General features: G+C 36.8%; 2 protein-coding genes across 3 annotated transcripts in view; both read left to right on the top strand.

Moving 5' to 3' along the window:
* Positions 1-16,342, top strand: part of LOC112047762 (MKI67 FHA domain-interacting nucleolar phosphoprotein-like) — a 191,494-nt gene that overhangs the window by 93,538 nt on the left and 81,614 nt on the right. The gene's annotated exons all lie outside the window — the stretch shown is intronic.
* LOC112047791 (uncharacterized) overlaps positions 1,382-16,342 on the top strand; it is an 85,907-nt gene continuing 70,946 nt past the window's right edge. For both annotated transcript variants that reach the window (XM_024085030.2, XM_024085031.2), the window contains exon 1: positions 1,382-1,513. The gene's annotated coding sequence lies outside the window, so the exon portion shown is untranslated. The remainder of the gene's footprint in view (positions 1,514-16,342) is intronic.

Raw genomic sequence — 16,342 nt, forward strand, 5'->3', positions numbered from 1 at the left:
GTTATCGTCAAGAATTATTGCGATATAATGCTCATTTTACCGCTTTCTGCGGTATTTTATATAAGTACGTATCACCGAAAGGTCATCGAACGGTAAATCGAAAACCGCTTGACGCATACATAGCGATAGCTGGATGAAATTTGGCAGGGAGGCTTTATTATAGTTTATAGCTTGTAGATGTCCACTCCACTACGAATAGATTTTGCGACAGGGTCGAATTAAGAGGGTCTAAATGCCAACGCGGAAGAAGTCGCGGGTATTCACTAGTTCCTTATACGTAGATATTACTCATTTTCATTCCGAAGATATGGAATGCCTAGCTCCGTTTTTTCTACCACCTATATTTTCTACTAATGTCGGTATCTTTGAGTTATGAATGGAAGCATCTTCTAGGTGAGCATGTAGGACATAGACTCTCATCGCTTGCCATCAAGCGTGATTGCAGCCAAGCGCTAGCCAACTTAGGATTAAATCTGTCCGCATTTATATATACTCTTTTGTCTATACTCCTTTTTATTCATATTCAATGACAACTTAGCCCTTTACTGCGATTCCACCTGATGATAAGTGACGATGCAGTTTAAGATGGAAACGGGCTTACCGTGTATTCCCTCGGGTCGGTATCAGGAACGGCATTAAAACAAGTATTGCTTTTCTGCCGCTTTTTTTTTCCTGGGAATCATCACCATATTAAGTAATATTGTAAATTACTTTTACAAATTTTTGCTTTCACACTTATGAGGCCCCAGTAGCCCGGGGGCCCCGTATCATTGACGACAAGAAACTCAACATTGCTCTTTATTTATAATTTACAATTGATAACATCATTACAATTTCTTATAATTTTACTTCCTGTGTAAAGGTGGAAATCCAATGGCCTCCAAGCACCGTTATTTTTACAATAGTAATTAATCTATCAATATTATTTTGTAACTTACTGATTTATTATTTACCTAGATACTGGTTTGTTTGTACGAGTACCCAAAGATTTTACGAGTACCTATAACTTGGTTTTGTATAGGTCTATCTATATCTACTCATTGTAACTATCTACCCTCATTACCAAATGTCATTCAATGACTGATTGCTGTGAGAAGTCCACTTCAGCGAATTGGGTCATGCCTGCGTTTAGGATGTTTGTGTAGATGTGTACCTAATGGATGGGTATATACATAGATATCACTGGGATGAGGCGCCTATATTAAGAACAAAGATAGTGTTTTAGGTGGTTTTAGCGTTTCGTAATAGTGCGATGTTTTTAGTACTTGCTTGGAAATGCAGTTCAATTGACGAGCTCTGCGGTATTTTTGTGAATACAGACACCTGTATTCTTTGGCTGTATTAGTGAACGAAACCATTGACGTCATAGGGTGGACGCATGCGCTGTCGGAGTGTTCCACGATTCCTACATCGCATATTGTGGTGAGGGGGTGAGAGAACGCGCTTCGCTCTGTTGCATCGAGGACGTTCCATAACGCGCCTGAACTTTCAACCCAGTGAAACGCGGGAAAAGGTAAGTTTATACAATTGTAATATTTTTCATTATACGTGTTTATTTGTCAACTAATATCATACGTTAAAATGTAATTCGTGTACAATCCGTAGACAAATTCAGTGTAACGCAGAATTGTTAAGTCCATATTGTAGTTATGCCGGGAGTTAAATTAAATTAGCAACCGTTTTCGCGTCAGTAAATTTATTTATGTTTATAAGATTCTTTACGAAACCGCAGCTTATTTAAAATACCTATTTAACAACAACGTAGCCATCGACTGATATTAACTCAGTTCTTAAAATTGTAATCTAGAGATTGTAAGATACAAAAAAGAGAGAGAGAGAAAAAGTTTTTTTTATTGCCTGCCAGATTTATAAGCCGACAGAAAAAAAGCAACAGGACACCAAAATAAATGTTTAATGTTTTGTTTGTCCATTTAGTTTTCTTATGATGCGGTTTTCACGGATAATTTAGGTGTCGCTTGGAATAACGTGTAGGTTTTGTTTTATAGAAAAAATCTGAAAAAGCTGATTTCATTTGATTGCTTCCTCGTCCCAATGGAATTGTATAAATGTGTCAATGTAACAGGAATGATAGGATAAAATTGCAGTACTTACTTACTTAAATTGCACAGTAAATTTTACCTATATTGACGACCTCTATGGCGCAGTTGGTAGTGCTGTGAGGTACTGGGTTCTCAACAGACAGGTCTTGGGTTCGATTACCAGCACGGTTCATTTTAGGATTTAAAATTTTCTAAATTGGCTCTGGTGTGGTCTGGTGGTAGTCTTCGGCTGTTGCTATCTACTAATCTACGGGGAAACATGGTTACCAAGCCAAGCGATTGCCAAGCGATTTAGCGTTTCGGTACGATGCCGCGTAGAATTCTGTAAAGGTATGGGTAGAATAAACTGCTCTTCCAAGTAAGTCCTCTTCCATCTTAGACTGCATCGTCACATAACATCAGCTAAGATTGCAGTCAAAGGCTAACCTGTCATAGAAAAAAAAGAAAAAAAAGGTCTAGAACTCACTTTCTTTTTGTCAGTGTGAAATTTGGGTTATGTTGACTTTACGGCATAGATTTATAAGAGAATGGGGAATAGCGTGTAACTTGTATCCGATAAGTTTCGCCTCTATTTCCTTTACAAATGAGCCAATTTCCGGCTATGAAATGTTAGCTAAAATTGCATAAAAGTTTTGGCAGGTTTTTAAAATCAAGTTATAGTTAATTCGGGGAGATTTTACTTATGTAACTGAAGTCTACAATCTTGCTTGATTGACAGCAATAATAAAATCGAGGTCGGGCCTCGAGGCGGCTTACTTAGAAGTTACCAATTTGTTATTGCTTCGAATACCCTAATTTAAATATTGGATAGAAGCAGGCGTTACTTTGCGGAAGTTCATCATGATTATATAATGATTCGAAAAGTCGACGAACCCGTGCGACGACGTCACCCAGGTCCGACAAAATACTCTCTACGTACGTTTCACTCCGAAACCGGAGCATCCTCAGGAGATGTTGACTCTACAACATGCAATTGCAATTGCAATTTTCGCGGATGATAGCAAAATAAATAAATCATTTTAGACCCTAATTTAATTTTTTGTAAATTGTTTTTAACTTTTGAAATTGCGACCAAAACTTGATATTTTTTAAATAGATACTTCATGCTGTTCCAAATCGATTGCTGATGGTTTTGTATTTTCTGTAACTGCTTAAACACGTGGGTTAAAAACCATTTGTGAACTAGGCTATTTAAGGCTATTAGATTGTTTACTACAATACCCGTTTGCAAAATGATAAACATCAAGATTGTTCTGTCCGTGACAACTCAAACAAAAGATTATTCAAGTCTTGAGGAAAAGGACGACTAGAACCCCAGGGGAGTAGACGAGGGTCGTGTTCATTGTAGGCTGTAGCAGTAGCAGGTAACTATTGTTAGGTATTTGTTTATCATTCAAATACAATTTCTCTTTCACTATACACAACGTGATACATTACCTCGGTTTAGGTACTCCAACGAATGGATTACATTATGTTATGAGCTCCCTCAATTACTTAGGTACTCGATTTTCCGCTGTAGGCAATGATATTAGGTATCTACAGCGGACTCTGTTCTTTGCATCCACGGTCGTGGGTTCGATTTCCACAATATTTATGTGAGGGGCATGGCTGTTTTTTAGTAATATATTTATTCATTGTATTTGCTCAGTTCTTGCGAATTACTTTACATCTGGCTCGATTGTTGTTGAAGTGTACACACTTTCACACTTACATATTAATTTTCGTCTTTATAATATTATGATAGTGTGATTAAGCTTTTATTCCACACTAGCCGATGTCCCGCGGTTCTACCAGCTTAGTTTCGGTTCTCGTGGGAATACGACTATAAAATATAGCCCAATATACTAGCTGATACTGTAGCTTTCCATTGGTGATACAATTTTCAAATCCAAAAAAAAAGATTTAGTGGTTTAGGCTTGAAAGCGTAACAAAGAAAACATGCAAACTGAAATTCGCATTTATAATATAATATTAATTGAGATTATAATGTTTTTTTTCTCTTGCAAAGGTAGTGAAAGGTACTCAGAGTTTAGCAAACGGCACTAAAAAATAAGCTCGGGCCATTTTAACCCCTAACTATTTAATTTTAAAACAAGGTTACAGCGTTTTAAACTAACTTTGTCAAGGTCAAAGGTAGATAACATATTCGTGAGTAATTAATAATTTCACGCATTGATGATGAATTCCAAGTAGGAAAACTATTATAATAATTAATTAGAAACGTGCCCTTTGGAAGGCCGACTGTGTTTGTGTTCGTAATTATATAATTTTCCGTTCACAGATGAAACATGTCTCTGTGCACTGACCCTTAAAATTAATTTGATCTGCGGGGAAATTATGTATCTCGGTGATTCAAAACTGGGTTCGATCCCCGGCTGGGCCGATTGAGATTTTCTTAATTAGTCCAAGTCTGGCTGGTGGGAGGCTACGGCCGTGGCTAGTTACCACCCTGCCGGCAAAGACGTACCGCCAAGCGATTTAGTGTTCCGGTACGATGTCGCGTAGAAACCAAAAGGTGTGTGGATTTCATCCTACTCCTAACAAGTTTGCCCGCTTCCATCTTAGATTGCATCATCACTAACCATCAGGTGAGATTGTAGTTTTTTTTTTTTTTTTATTCTTTACAAGTTAGCCCTTGACTACAATCTCACCTGATGGTAAGTGATGATGCAGTCTAAGATGGAAGCGGGCTAACTTGTTAGGAGGAGGATGAAAATCCACACCCCTTTCGGTTTCTACACGGCATCGTACCGGAACGCTAAATCGCTTGGCGGTACGTCTTTGCCGGTAGGGTGGTAACTAGCCACGGCCGAAGCCTCCCACCAGCCAGACCTGGACAAATTAAGAAAATCTCAATCTGCCCAGCCGGGGATCGAACCCAGGGCCTCCGTCTTGTAAATCCACCGCGCATACCACTGCGCCACGGAGGCCGTCAAAAGTGTAGTCAAGGGCTAACCTGTAGAGAATAAAAAAAAGTGATGGCAGTGATTTTATGTTTTTCAACTGACGAAAGAACAAGAGATGGTTAACAATTTGACGTGTATGGTGTTAGGATGAATTTCTTAAGAATTTAATTTTTTACGCCTATTGGTAACCCTAAAAAATCAAAAATATATATTTTTTTAAATACAACCGACTCTAAAACATAAACGTATCCACGAAACTGAAAAGGGAAAAATAACATTATAATATTTTTTACCTATTAATCACTTTGATGTCGGTGCCTAACCAGTGTGGCACCGTCGAAATGTCACAAATGTCTTTACCGGATATACTTTGGTGAGTGTGCTCAGTAGCTCCACGGTACGTGCTTCTCCCTTCTACCATAAAACAGCAAGATGCCGCAAAGGATGGTATCCCAATGTCGTTGACATCCAGACGATCCGCACCAAACTTTTCGCTTCAACGTTTCTTATCCAGTTCGAATAAGAAACGCTGAAGCGAAAGCTTGAGCGTGGAGCGTCCTTCAGGCGTCTATGTTTTTCTAGTTTAATTCTCTATCTCTCTATCTAGTTTAATTTCTAGGCTTTCCATTAGGCATCATTGTAGGTACTTAGCCAGGCGCCAGCCTATTGACCATAAAAAAAAAACTACCTACCACTGAGTACGGAAAAATAGGTATGTAGTGTAGGTATTATATAATTAAGTCGTGTCCCTGAATGATCCCGTCAGATTAGTAGGAATACTCTTAAGGGATTAATATTCGATTAATGTAAAGGCAAACAAGCCACGTCTCAATTATCCATTAGACAATATCCCAATGGTGATTATTTAATATTGGGTTATAAGATTTGTCCTTACCTAATAATATCAGATACAAGTATATTTGCCTCGTGATTTCAACTTTACTTACCTAATACCTACCATAATTTACCTGCCACGCATCTTTTCAATTTAAACTATCGTGAGTGTTATTCATATTACAAAACACAGCTAAAACTCGCGTAATGCAACGTTGGAGTTTCTAACCCATACGGGGCCCTAGGTCATGAGCTGGTTCTTGCGGCACGATCCAAACTGCGAAGGCGCGGCGCGCAGCCGCTCGCATCGCGCGTTGGGAGCGAAACTAGTCGGACATACTCCGACGTTGCATTACATGAGTTTTAGCCGTGTTTTATGATAAATTAATAAAAATAATTGTAGTTTTATTATTCAATGATGAACCTGTTTCGGGAATATAATTAATTATTTAGAATATCTAATACCAAATCACGTACAAATCTATCTTAATGTTCAGTGAAAAATTGTAACCATAATCAAGTATTACATACAACGTTAAATATTTATCTTGACGAAGGTAAATGAAGATAAACGGAACAACTTTCCACCTTCGCTAACTTTAACATTGAACGTAGAAGTTTCCAGTATTTTCTTTAGCTTGTAGGTAAGTACGGTTGTAAAAAGTTCTTATATGTTATCTATCTACGAACATAGTTAATGTAGTTTCTTAGACTCCTAGAAGCCTAATGTAGTTGCTTAAACTACTAGAAAATGACTTCGTGCTTTTAAAAGCAAAGTTTTGCTCAGCAGCGTGCCTTAGAGGAGCCGTGTATCAAAATTAGAAGGGCGGCCAAATGAAGGGCTTACCACACCTTAGATTCTCTATAACTATTATATGATGCAGTCCAGCCATGGTATCTATAGGTAGGATTTATTAACTCTTAATTATAGTCGTGGGTCTATGGGACCCATATTGAATTTTTGAAATCATAAAAACACGACGAGTGTCTAACCGATTACTTCGAGGTACCTTCCCAAAATACACCGAAGCATGTTGAGGAGCATAGAGGTGCTTTGCTCGCTACTACAAATGTGAGTATTGGTATCCATGCGGGTCTGTGGGGCCCACCAAAAAACCAAACTTAACTTTTTTGTTTATGTTGATTATTCATTTTACAGTTTTTTTTTCTAGTTACTTGTAATGGAAATCCAAAAAAATATATCTGCAAATACAGATGACATAAATAGTGCAGTTTATTATTATATTACGAATTCGATAGCGATGAAGTTAAAATCGGTAGAAATTCACCCACACACACTCATCTCGAAATCATGACCATCATCATAACATGCAATGAAAAAATGAATTTCCTGAAAATGATGAGGAGTTTGTGATAACGAGAGATCATGACTCAAACTATAACTTGTCTGAAGACTGTGCACTTTTGTCTTAAGTGTAGATTAATTATATAACACATGCAAAAATAGTGTGCAATTCATGCTTATAACTTGATCATTAGTTTATGACGTCAAAATTTTTTTGGAAGGAGTTTTTTAATTTTTGTCATATTTGCATTTGCATTTTTATTGTGTTTTTCTATTAAATATTAATTTTTTTATTTTTCGAAAGCATGTTTTAAATAACGACTGATTAAAAGAAGTGCCATTATACATAAGAATAAAAGTTTCTATTGTTGATGTTGTTCAATACAACGATTGTCAATATTTCAATGTACAGTTTGTATAAAAACTTGAAAAATTTAATTAATTTTCATTTTATTTAATATCAAAAATAGGTGGGTCCCGTGGACCCACGCCTATAAAAGTGTGATTATTTTTCGGCACTACAGTTAAGGGAAGGTACGAGTAACTCATCATGTTAATAATGCTATTAAGACCTATCTAAAATGTTATCGATCGATCTATTGTACGCATAGACGCCTTAAACAGGAAGGAAACTAATTATATGAACGGGAACACTCAAGTGCAAGCTACCGGTTGTCGGCCGGAGATTGTCAGCTTAATAGAGATTGACTGACTATTGAAGTTGTGCATAAATCTCATTTTATAGTCTTTGTAGTGTTACATCCGGCTCACGCTCACCTGTATAGGTTTTAGAACTAATTTTTAGGTTGTATAAAGAAAGTAGGTTTGAAAGCTTAGAAATGGCTTTTCGTAATATTGTATTTCAATTAGGTACTTTCTCTTTGCTCATAAAAGCGATAATTAGAAAGAAAATTTCTTTAATGAAATCATTTTTAAGACTACTCTATTACATTTTAAAAATAGTTATAGTTATATCGTAGTATGGCGGACGACAAGGTGTACAATGAGTCATTTACCTTTAGAGGTATTAAATCCACTTAGAACAGCACCGGAAAATAACTTATTACAAAAAGAAAAGTCATAGTCGTTCCCTATTATTACAAAAAAATATATATTATACAAATAATATATAACAAATATACGTTTAATGTGCAGCAAAAAGGTTTAAGTTTTAATATTTATTTAGATTTTGTAGATTATAGAGAATTGTGTGTGCAAAAACGGTGTGAATACTCTCAAAAACCATTAATGGCAAGGTTTATCAGCGCTCACGTGCTTCGCCTTGTGTTCTGCGATAAAAATCCGATTTAAACCGTAGAGTTAAATTTTTAATTCCACTTTGTCTTGGATTATAGCTCGCTAATCTCCTTGTTGTTGAGACTATGGATTTTTAAAACCAACTTCGCAGAAACCAAATGGTTTATTACATAACTTGGCAGGTACCAGACTTTAATTGCTTTATAGCGGATATACTAGGTACCTAATATATTTTTACGTCGGAGTATGCCCGACTAGTTTCGAACCCATACGGGGCCCTTAGTCATGAGCTGGTTCTTGCATCGCGGCACGATCCAGCGGCTGCAACGCGCTGCTGCACGCATTGCGCGCGCGGAGAGGGGTTGAGTGGTGGGGAGTGAAGGTTCCGTTACACTCTCCGACGGTTCATTAATGTCATCTTCATTAGACTCGTCTTCTTGTAAGCAAACCGAACTAATGCTATCTTGTTCCAAATTTGTTGTATGTGACAATGAAAGAAATAGCGGTTTCCACGCTGTGGGCAGCAACCATCCATGATCCCGATTAAAATTCGGGTGACGACTAATTTCTATCGCTTCACGTATCTTACGAGGTACTAGAAACTTTTCCCTTGACAATACAGAAGCCTTATCAAAACGGATATAATGAGTCGTACCCGAAGCTAGAACATGCTCGGCTATTGCTGAACCGTCCGTGTCCACATTCTTCATGCTCCGTATGTGTTCTTTTACTCTTGTGGCCCCGTATGGGTTCGAAACTAGTCGGGCATACTCTGACGTAATATCACGTGAGTTTTAGCCGTGTTTCATAATCAATTAATATGAATAACACTCACGATAGTTTAAATTCTAAAATAATATATTTTTTATAATATTTCTTATTAATTATCAATATATCTCTTTCTACTTCTTTCTGCTTTCAAGTTACCGGTTTTTTATACTTTTGTATTATCCTACTAATATTATAAACGCGAAAATTTGTATGGATGTTTGTTACTCTTTAACATTACATTACATCAAACTTCTATTATTTTGCTTTTTTAGAGGTAAAAAAACAAGTTTTGAACTCGAAAATACTCTAGAAAAACTCGTATATACAGTACAGAATATATTAAATCGGCCACAAAGGAACGTTTCAAAAATGTATGCTTCATCTGCAATATCTTATTCAAAGCGATATATAGGGCATGTTTTTCTCGAAGCTTCAGCTTTTTAGAAAATATAAGTCTCCAGTAAATTATCACAAAGACAAGTTGAATAATTCGTCAACATTGGGGCAAAGTTAAACATATAGCCAAGAAAGTGTTTTATGACAAAAGAACTCTAAGGATGTAATATAGTAAAACTTTGCGTATTTTGCCGGCCTCCGTGGCGCAGAAGTATGCGCGGTGGATTTCCAAGACGAAGGGCCTGGTGCGATCCCCGGCTGGGCAGATTTAGGTTTTCTTAATTGGTCCAGGTCTGGCTGGTGGTAAGCTTCGGCCGTGGTTGGTTACCACCCTACAGGCAAATACTCAAAAGGGATGGTGATTTTCATCCTCCTCCTAACAAGTTACCTCGCTTCCATCTTAGATTGCATCATCACTTACTTACTTAGGTGTGATTGTAGCCAAGGTCTAACTTGTAAAGAATTAAAAAAAATTGTTACTATTTATAACAAAGCGTACAGTTTACCGCAACAGTTTGGTCGTTGTTATAATATAGTAGGTATATACTATATGCCTACCGCCGTACCTCCAAAAATAAGGTACCTATAAAATAAAATTTTGAAAAATTCTTTTAGTGTTAGATAGCCCATTTATCGAGGAAGGCTGTAGACTTTATATTATCCCTGTATTCCTACGGGAAAGGGAACCACGCGGGTGCTACCGCGCGGTCAGCTAGTATAACATAAAATTGAAAATTTTGAAAAACTCTTGAAGGTTATGAAATTATTATTTAGAATCTCGATGAAGTCATCAATCTCTTTCGGTGCGCTTTCATTTGAGACCCCACTCGAGTATATATGCAGACATCATGTTATTCTTCCCACTTTCACCCCCAGAACTTTTAAACGGCTCTACCGATTTTTATGAAACATTACTAAGAAAATTTGCATATAAGTCACCTTTCATACAAAACAAAGTAAATTGAAATCGCTTTATCCGTTCGGGAGCTATGGTGCCACAGACAGACTGACAGACAGACACTCAAAAATATAACACCCATCTTTTTGCGTCGGAGGTTAAAAATTAGATAGGAATTAATTACTAAACGCCAGATTTAGGCCGAAACTGACTTTATTTTCAAGAGCAACATATTAATTAAAATAAATTAAAACTAAGAATTACTTAACAGTATATAAAATTTAAATTTACAATAAATAAAATCATTATAAGAAATACACACCCTCTAGTTGTTCACCCAGAGGCAAGGTACCCAATGTTGTCAGTAAAAAAAGTCATTTTGACCTAATTTATCTACAAATTTTGTCAGCACATAACCATTAACCATGTCTATATTAGATCACTAAAACAATCTCTACTTAAAAGAAGCTTACTTCAGTGTTGATTGTTAAAAATACTAGAGAATGTTAGTCGAAGATTTTATAGCAGACCATCATCTGCTGGTAAGAGCTCTCCAACTATACTTCGTCCAAGGCTGCCTGAATAGCGATCTATTCTTCGAACGCCATGTGGCTGTTATTGTCATAATAAAACGTGAAGTTTCCACTTAGAAATCTGGAGTGGAATGAAACGAGCGCTGGAAATTATAACAATGAAAATGGGAAAATGAAAATGAAACTACAAAAATACATGTTTTCAGTTCAGCGTAGCCGTAAAATGCGAGACAATAAAACAACAGAAGCCTACGTGGAATTTTAAATTAATGTAAATTCTTACATAGAAGTACTACGTGTGGTTTACAACAGTTATCCAACAACACCCTACATCACGTTCACGAGATAGGTAAAAAAATATCTCCACTGTGTAGAAGAGGTACTCTAAATTGTTTTCTTTATATTTCCATTTTTGGGCGAATATTATATCTGAGTATATACATGTTATGGCCATCGATATTGATCATTGATCATTGATATAGACGGCTATTGATCAGAGTTTCCAAATCATAGTGAGATAGCTAGATACAGTTAGATAGATAGATGGATGAACAAACCGCTGGTCTGGTGAATTTTTGTCATGTTTTTTTATCTAGCCAAAACATAACTAATTAACATGTAACAAGGTTGAAGAATCTAAGTAGTAACCAGCTCCTGCATTCTGTAAAGTTACAGGGATGTGACATCGCTCATTTTAAGGCAAACATCATTGTTCGTGACATTTTATTTTTGCATCCCGTAGGAATAGAGTTCAAATTCTAGTAAAACTTGTTATAGGCGAATATCGCAGCGAAAAATAGCGGAATCACACCCAAGAAGTTGGACGGAAGTGCGACGAATACGCAACAATCGTAGAGCGTTTATGAAACAGATGTTGTACCATTTTGTGAACATTTGGTATACGAATTTCGATATTCAGGCCGCGACATTCCTTAGATTACAATAAATCTGAGGATGGCTTGAGAACTAGTATCACTCCGTCATGTCAATGGCATTTATTGAGAGAAGGGCTTTCTTTGGATTCCGAATATCTTGAGATAATGATGTTTGTTTACGAATAATGAACCAATTAATTTCCCTTATTGACAATGGTTCTAATGCCAATACGAATTTATTTAGATATATAGGTAATACAACACATTACCTATAAAATATCTAAATGTGACAGCCCAGTGGAGCCCGTCTCCGATTCCGGAGGGTGTGGATTCGAATTCGGTCCGGGGGATGCACCTCCAACTGTGAAGGAAAAACATCGTGAGGAAACCTGCATACCAGAGAGTTTTGCACTATGCGTATGTGAAGTCTGCCAATCCGCATAGGGCCAGCGTGGTGGACTATTGGCCTAATCCCTCTCATTTTGAGTGGATACCTGAGCTCAGCAGTGAGCCGAATATGGATTAACAATGATGAATGATGATTTATTCGTCTTTCGTCTTCAATCTTAAATTTTTCTGCACATTCATGTAGGTATGTACTCTACCTATTTATTCTGTAAAATGTGACGTAAGCCTGTTACAAACAATCATGTATGCGGTATTGTAGCTCCAAATTGGATGATCTGATTTCAGTTTCAACTAATATGCTTAAAAGTAAGCTCGCAGCATATATCAAACATCATCTCATTATGCGATATCCTAGTTCTGGTAAAGCAATATGCCGTACTAACTACGTTAACGAATGCACGTAATTCAACTACGTTTACGCGTTGTATCACGTTGTGATTGCATAGCGAACAATGCAGCAGTTTACCGGGACATGGAACGGGGGTGCTGCCCCGGGCGAGGGTGGGGTGAACTGGGTCACCAGAGCGCCAGCATCGGATGTTACCGCAAAATCTGGAGCAAATTTAACAATCTATTGGGTGTTCACCAACTTGTTGATATGGTATATTTATTGCATGGATTTAGGCTTGCAAACTAGAATATTACTCTTGTTTTGTTTTGTTTACATGAAGTTAGTTATGTTTATGTACTAACTAACAATAGACTTGTAGTAGTTGGGAGACCTGTGTCTTTACGATAGTGAAGATAGATTTTAACGATTGTGGTGATAGATTTTATTTTTATTGATAACGATGGTTTAACGATTGTGATGATGAATGATTCTCTGGTCGAGGCTTTAGGAAGTCGATTTCTGACTCGAGTTAAGAGGCCTTTACGATAGGAAAGATAGATTTTAACGCTTGTAGTGATAGATTTTACCTTTATTGATAACGATAATTTAACGATTGTGATGATGAATTATTCTCTGGTCGAGGCTTTGGGAAGTCGATTTCTAACTCGAGTTAAGAGGTATGTGCCTTTATGATAGTGAAGATAGATTTTAACGATTGTGGTGATAGATTTTTTTTATTGATAACGACGGTTTAACGATTGTGATGATACGTTATTCTCTGGTCCAGGCTTTTGGAAGTCGATTTTTAACTCGAGTTAGGAGGCCTGTGCCTTTACGATAGGGAAGATAGATTTTAACGCTTGTAGTAATAGATTTTACCTTTATTGATAACGATAATTTAACGATTGTGATGATGAATGATTCTCTGGTCGAGGATTTCGGAAGTCGATTTCTAACTCGAGTTAGGAGGCCTGTGCCTTTACGATAAGAAAGATAGATTTTATCGCTTGTAGTGATAGATTTTACCTTTATTGATAACGATAATTTAACGATTGTGATGATGAATTATTCTCTGGTCGAGGCTTTGGGAAGTCGATTTCTAACTCAAGTTAAGAGGTATGTGCCTTTATGATAGTGAAGATAGATTTTAACGATTGTGGTGATAGATTTTTTTATTGATAACGACGGTTTAACGATTGTGATGATACGTTATTCTCTGGTCCAGGCTTTCGGAAGTCGATTTTTAACTCGAGTTAGGAGGCCTGTGCCTTCACGATAGGGAAAAGCCTCGAACATATTTTTTTATATACATATTTAATATATGATACTTTTAATACTTAAGATATTAAATTAAAAGACTAAAAATACACTTTTGATACTTTTAATGTTACATTATGAAGCAATAATTCAAATATTATGATCGAATTGTAGATTCAACAGAGACTGAAAACTACGAGCCTTTTATTCGATAAAACATTTTCTTTCAAGTTGCTTACACGTGCCAACGAATTATTCGTCTTAAATTTCATCAACCAACCATTTATTTTATTTTATTATTGAATCGAATCTTAATTTAATTTCTGATCACGGTGAGTAAAATCATATTTCGCAGGATCTTTTAAGTTATATTATTGAAATCAAAGTTTGCCGTTTAGTTGAGCAAATTATGATTACATTATGGTGTATAATGGACTGATTTTTTTTAAATTACTTAGGTAATGTATTATGGATTTATAGTAGGTATCAAATTCACATAAATGCTATGTGGTCGTATACTCTTGCCTACATAATCGTATGTTTTTAGTCTGTACTTAGATAAAAGAGATGTTCAAAATAATATGTATTTAGATCTTTATCTATACTAATATTATAAAGAGGTAAAGTTTGTAAGTTTGTAAGTTTGTAAGTTTGTAAGTTTGTAACAATTTTTTGAAATTGGGTAATCTTCGGAACTACTGGACCGATTTTAAAAATTCTTTCACCAGTAGAATGCTACGTTATCGGGGAGTGCTATAGGCTATATTTTATATTTCTATCATATATAACTACTGAGATATCGCGGGTTTTCTCTTACAGGTCAGACCGAAAAACTTACTTATTCGCATGCGCTGCCTCAAACATTGCGTATAACTGAAATAAATGTATGGAGGCTTTTTGAACCTTTAAAAGTTCTACAAAAAAGTCCGCGACACCATATATCTATCTTTTATATTTTAGCAGATATAGTACCTTTAGTACTTTAATAAATTATTTAAATTTTAAACTAAGGTTTACGTCATTATTTACACAACTAAACTTAAATCCTTATCAAAATAAATTATTTAATAATCACAAGGATATTATAGAGATAAGATTTGCCCTTTACAGTATGTTAATTAGTTATATAGTTTCGGAGATAATACAAAAATTCTGAAAGTCGCAGAAATGCCGCTATATGACGCCCCGCGGTTTCAATTACGTGGTTCCCGTTCCCGTATGAATATGAGGACCAAACATAGCCTATGACACTCGCAAATAATGTAGCTTTCTATTGGTAAAAGAATTTTCCAAATCGGTCCAGTAGATCCAGAGATTACCCCCGACAACCACACAAACTATACCTCTTTATAGTATTAGCATAGAACTCGCTTGGGAAATTATAGTCTTTTGGTCATTGCACCACGCACAAAAGGCTGGACCAATTTTGCTGAGGGTAGGGATAGGATAGAGGTAGGGAAGGGGTAGGATAGAGGTAATTAGAGGGGTAGGGTAGGGGTAATTTAGGGAAAGTGTAGGGTAGGGTAGGGTAGGGTACGGATAAGGTAGGAGTAGTGTAGGGTAGGGGCAAGGTAGAGATAGGGGAAGGATATGGAACGTATAGGGTAGGGCAGGAGTAGGATAGGGGTAGGGTAGGGTAGGGGTAGGGTACGGGTAGGGTAGGGTTAGGGTAGGGATAAGGTAGGTGTAGGAAAGGGTTAGGGTTAGCGGTAGGGTAGGAGTAAGGTAGGGGTAGGGTAGGGGTAGATTAGGAGTAGGGTAGGATATGGTATGGATAGGTTACGGGTAGGGTGAGGGTAGGTGGGGGGAGGGAAGGGTTAGCGTTAGCGGTAGGGTAGGAGTAAGGTAGGGGTAGGGTAGGATAGGGTAGGGTTGGGTAGGTTTATGAGCAGGGTAAGGTAGAGGTAGAGAAGTTTACATCAATTTTTACGCGGACGAAGTCGCGGGCGTCCGCTAGTCAGGTATATACTCGTAATACTAGCGGATCCCCGATGTTTCCCGGTTCGCAATTTCCATTCCCCTGTGAATACGGCTTGTTGATGATAAATCTCCATTGGTGTTTTTTTCATCGTTTCAGTATCTACTGAACCCATAAAAAAATGCAAGTTTTTGTAATATTAGTGTAGATTAGTGTAAGAACTGATTTGCCTGGCAAAGATCACAAATAACGATATATTAAAGGTCCATGGAGTTCATCTTCTATACTAATATTATAAAGAGGTAAAGTTTGTAAGTTTGTAAGTTTGTCACATTTTTTAAATGGGGTAATCTTCGGAACTACTGGTCCGATTTTAAAAATTCTTTCACCAGTAGAATGCTACATTATCGGGGAGTGCTATAGGCTATATTTTATATTGGTATCATATATATTAGCCGAATTATCACAGTTTTTGTCATACAGGTCGGACTGAAAATCCTCTTAAACAGACTTATTCGCATGCGCTGCCTTAACTATTGTGTAAAATTGAAATTAATGTATGGAGACTTTATGTATCTTTAAAAGTTCTACA

This window comes from Bicyclus anynana, chromosome 12 (assembly GCF_947172395.1).
Source record: "Bicyclus anynana chromosome 12, ilBicAnyn1.1, whole genome shotgun sequence".
Classification (NCBI taxonomy): Eukaryota; Metazoa; Arthropoda; class Insecta; order Lepidoptera; family Nymphalidae; genus Bicyclus; species Bicyclus anynana.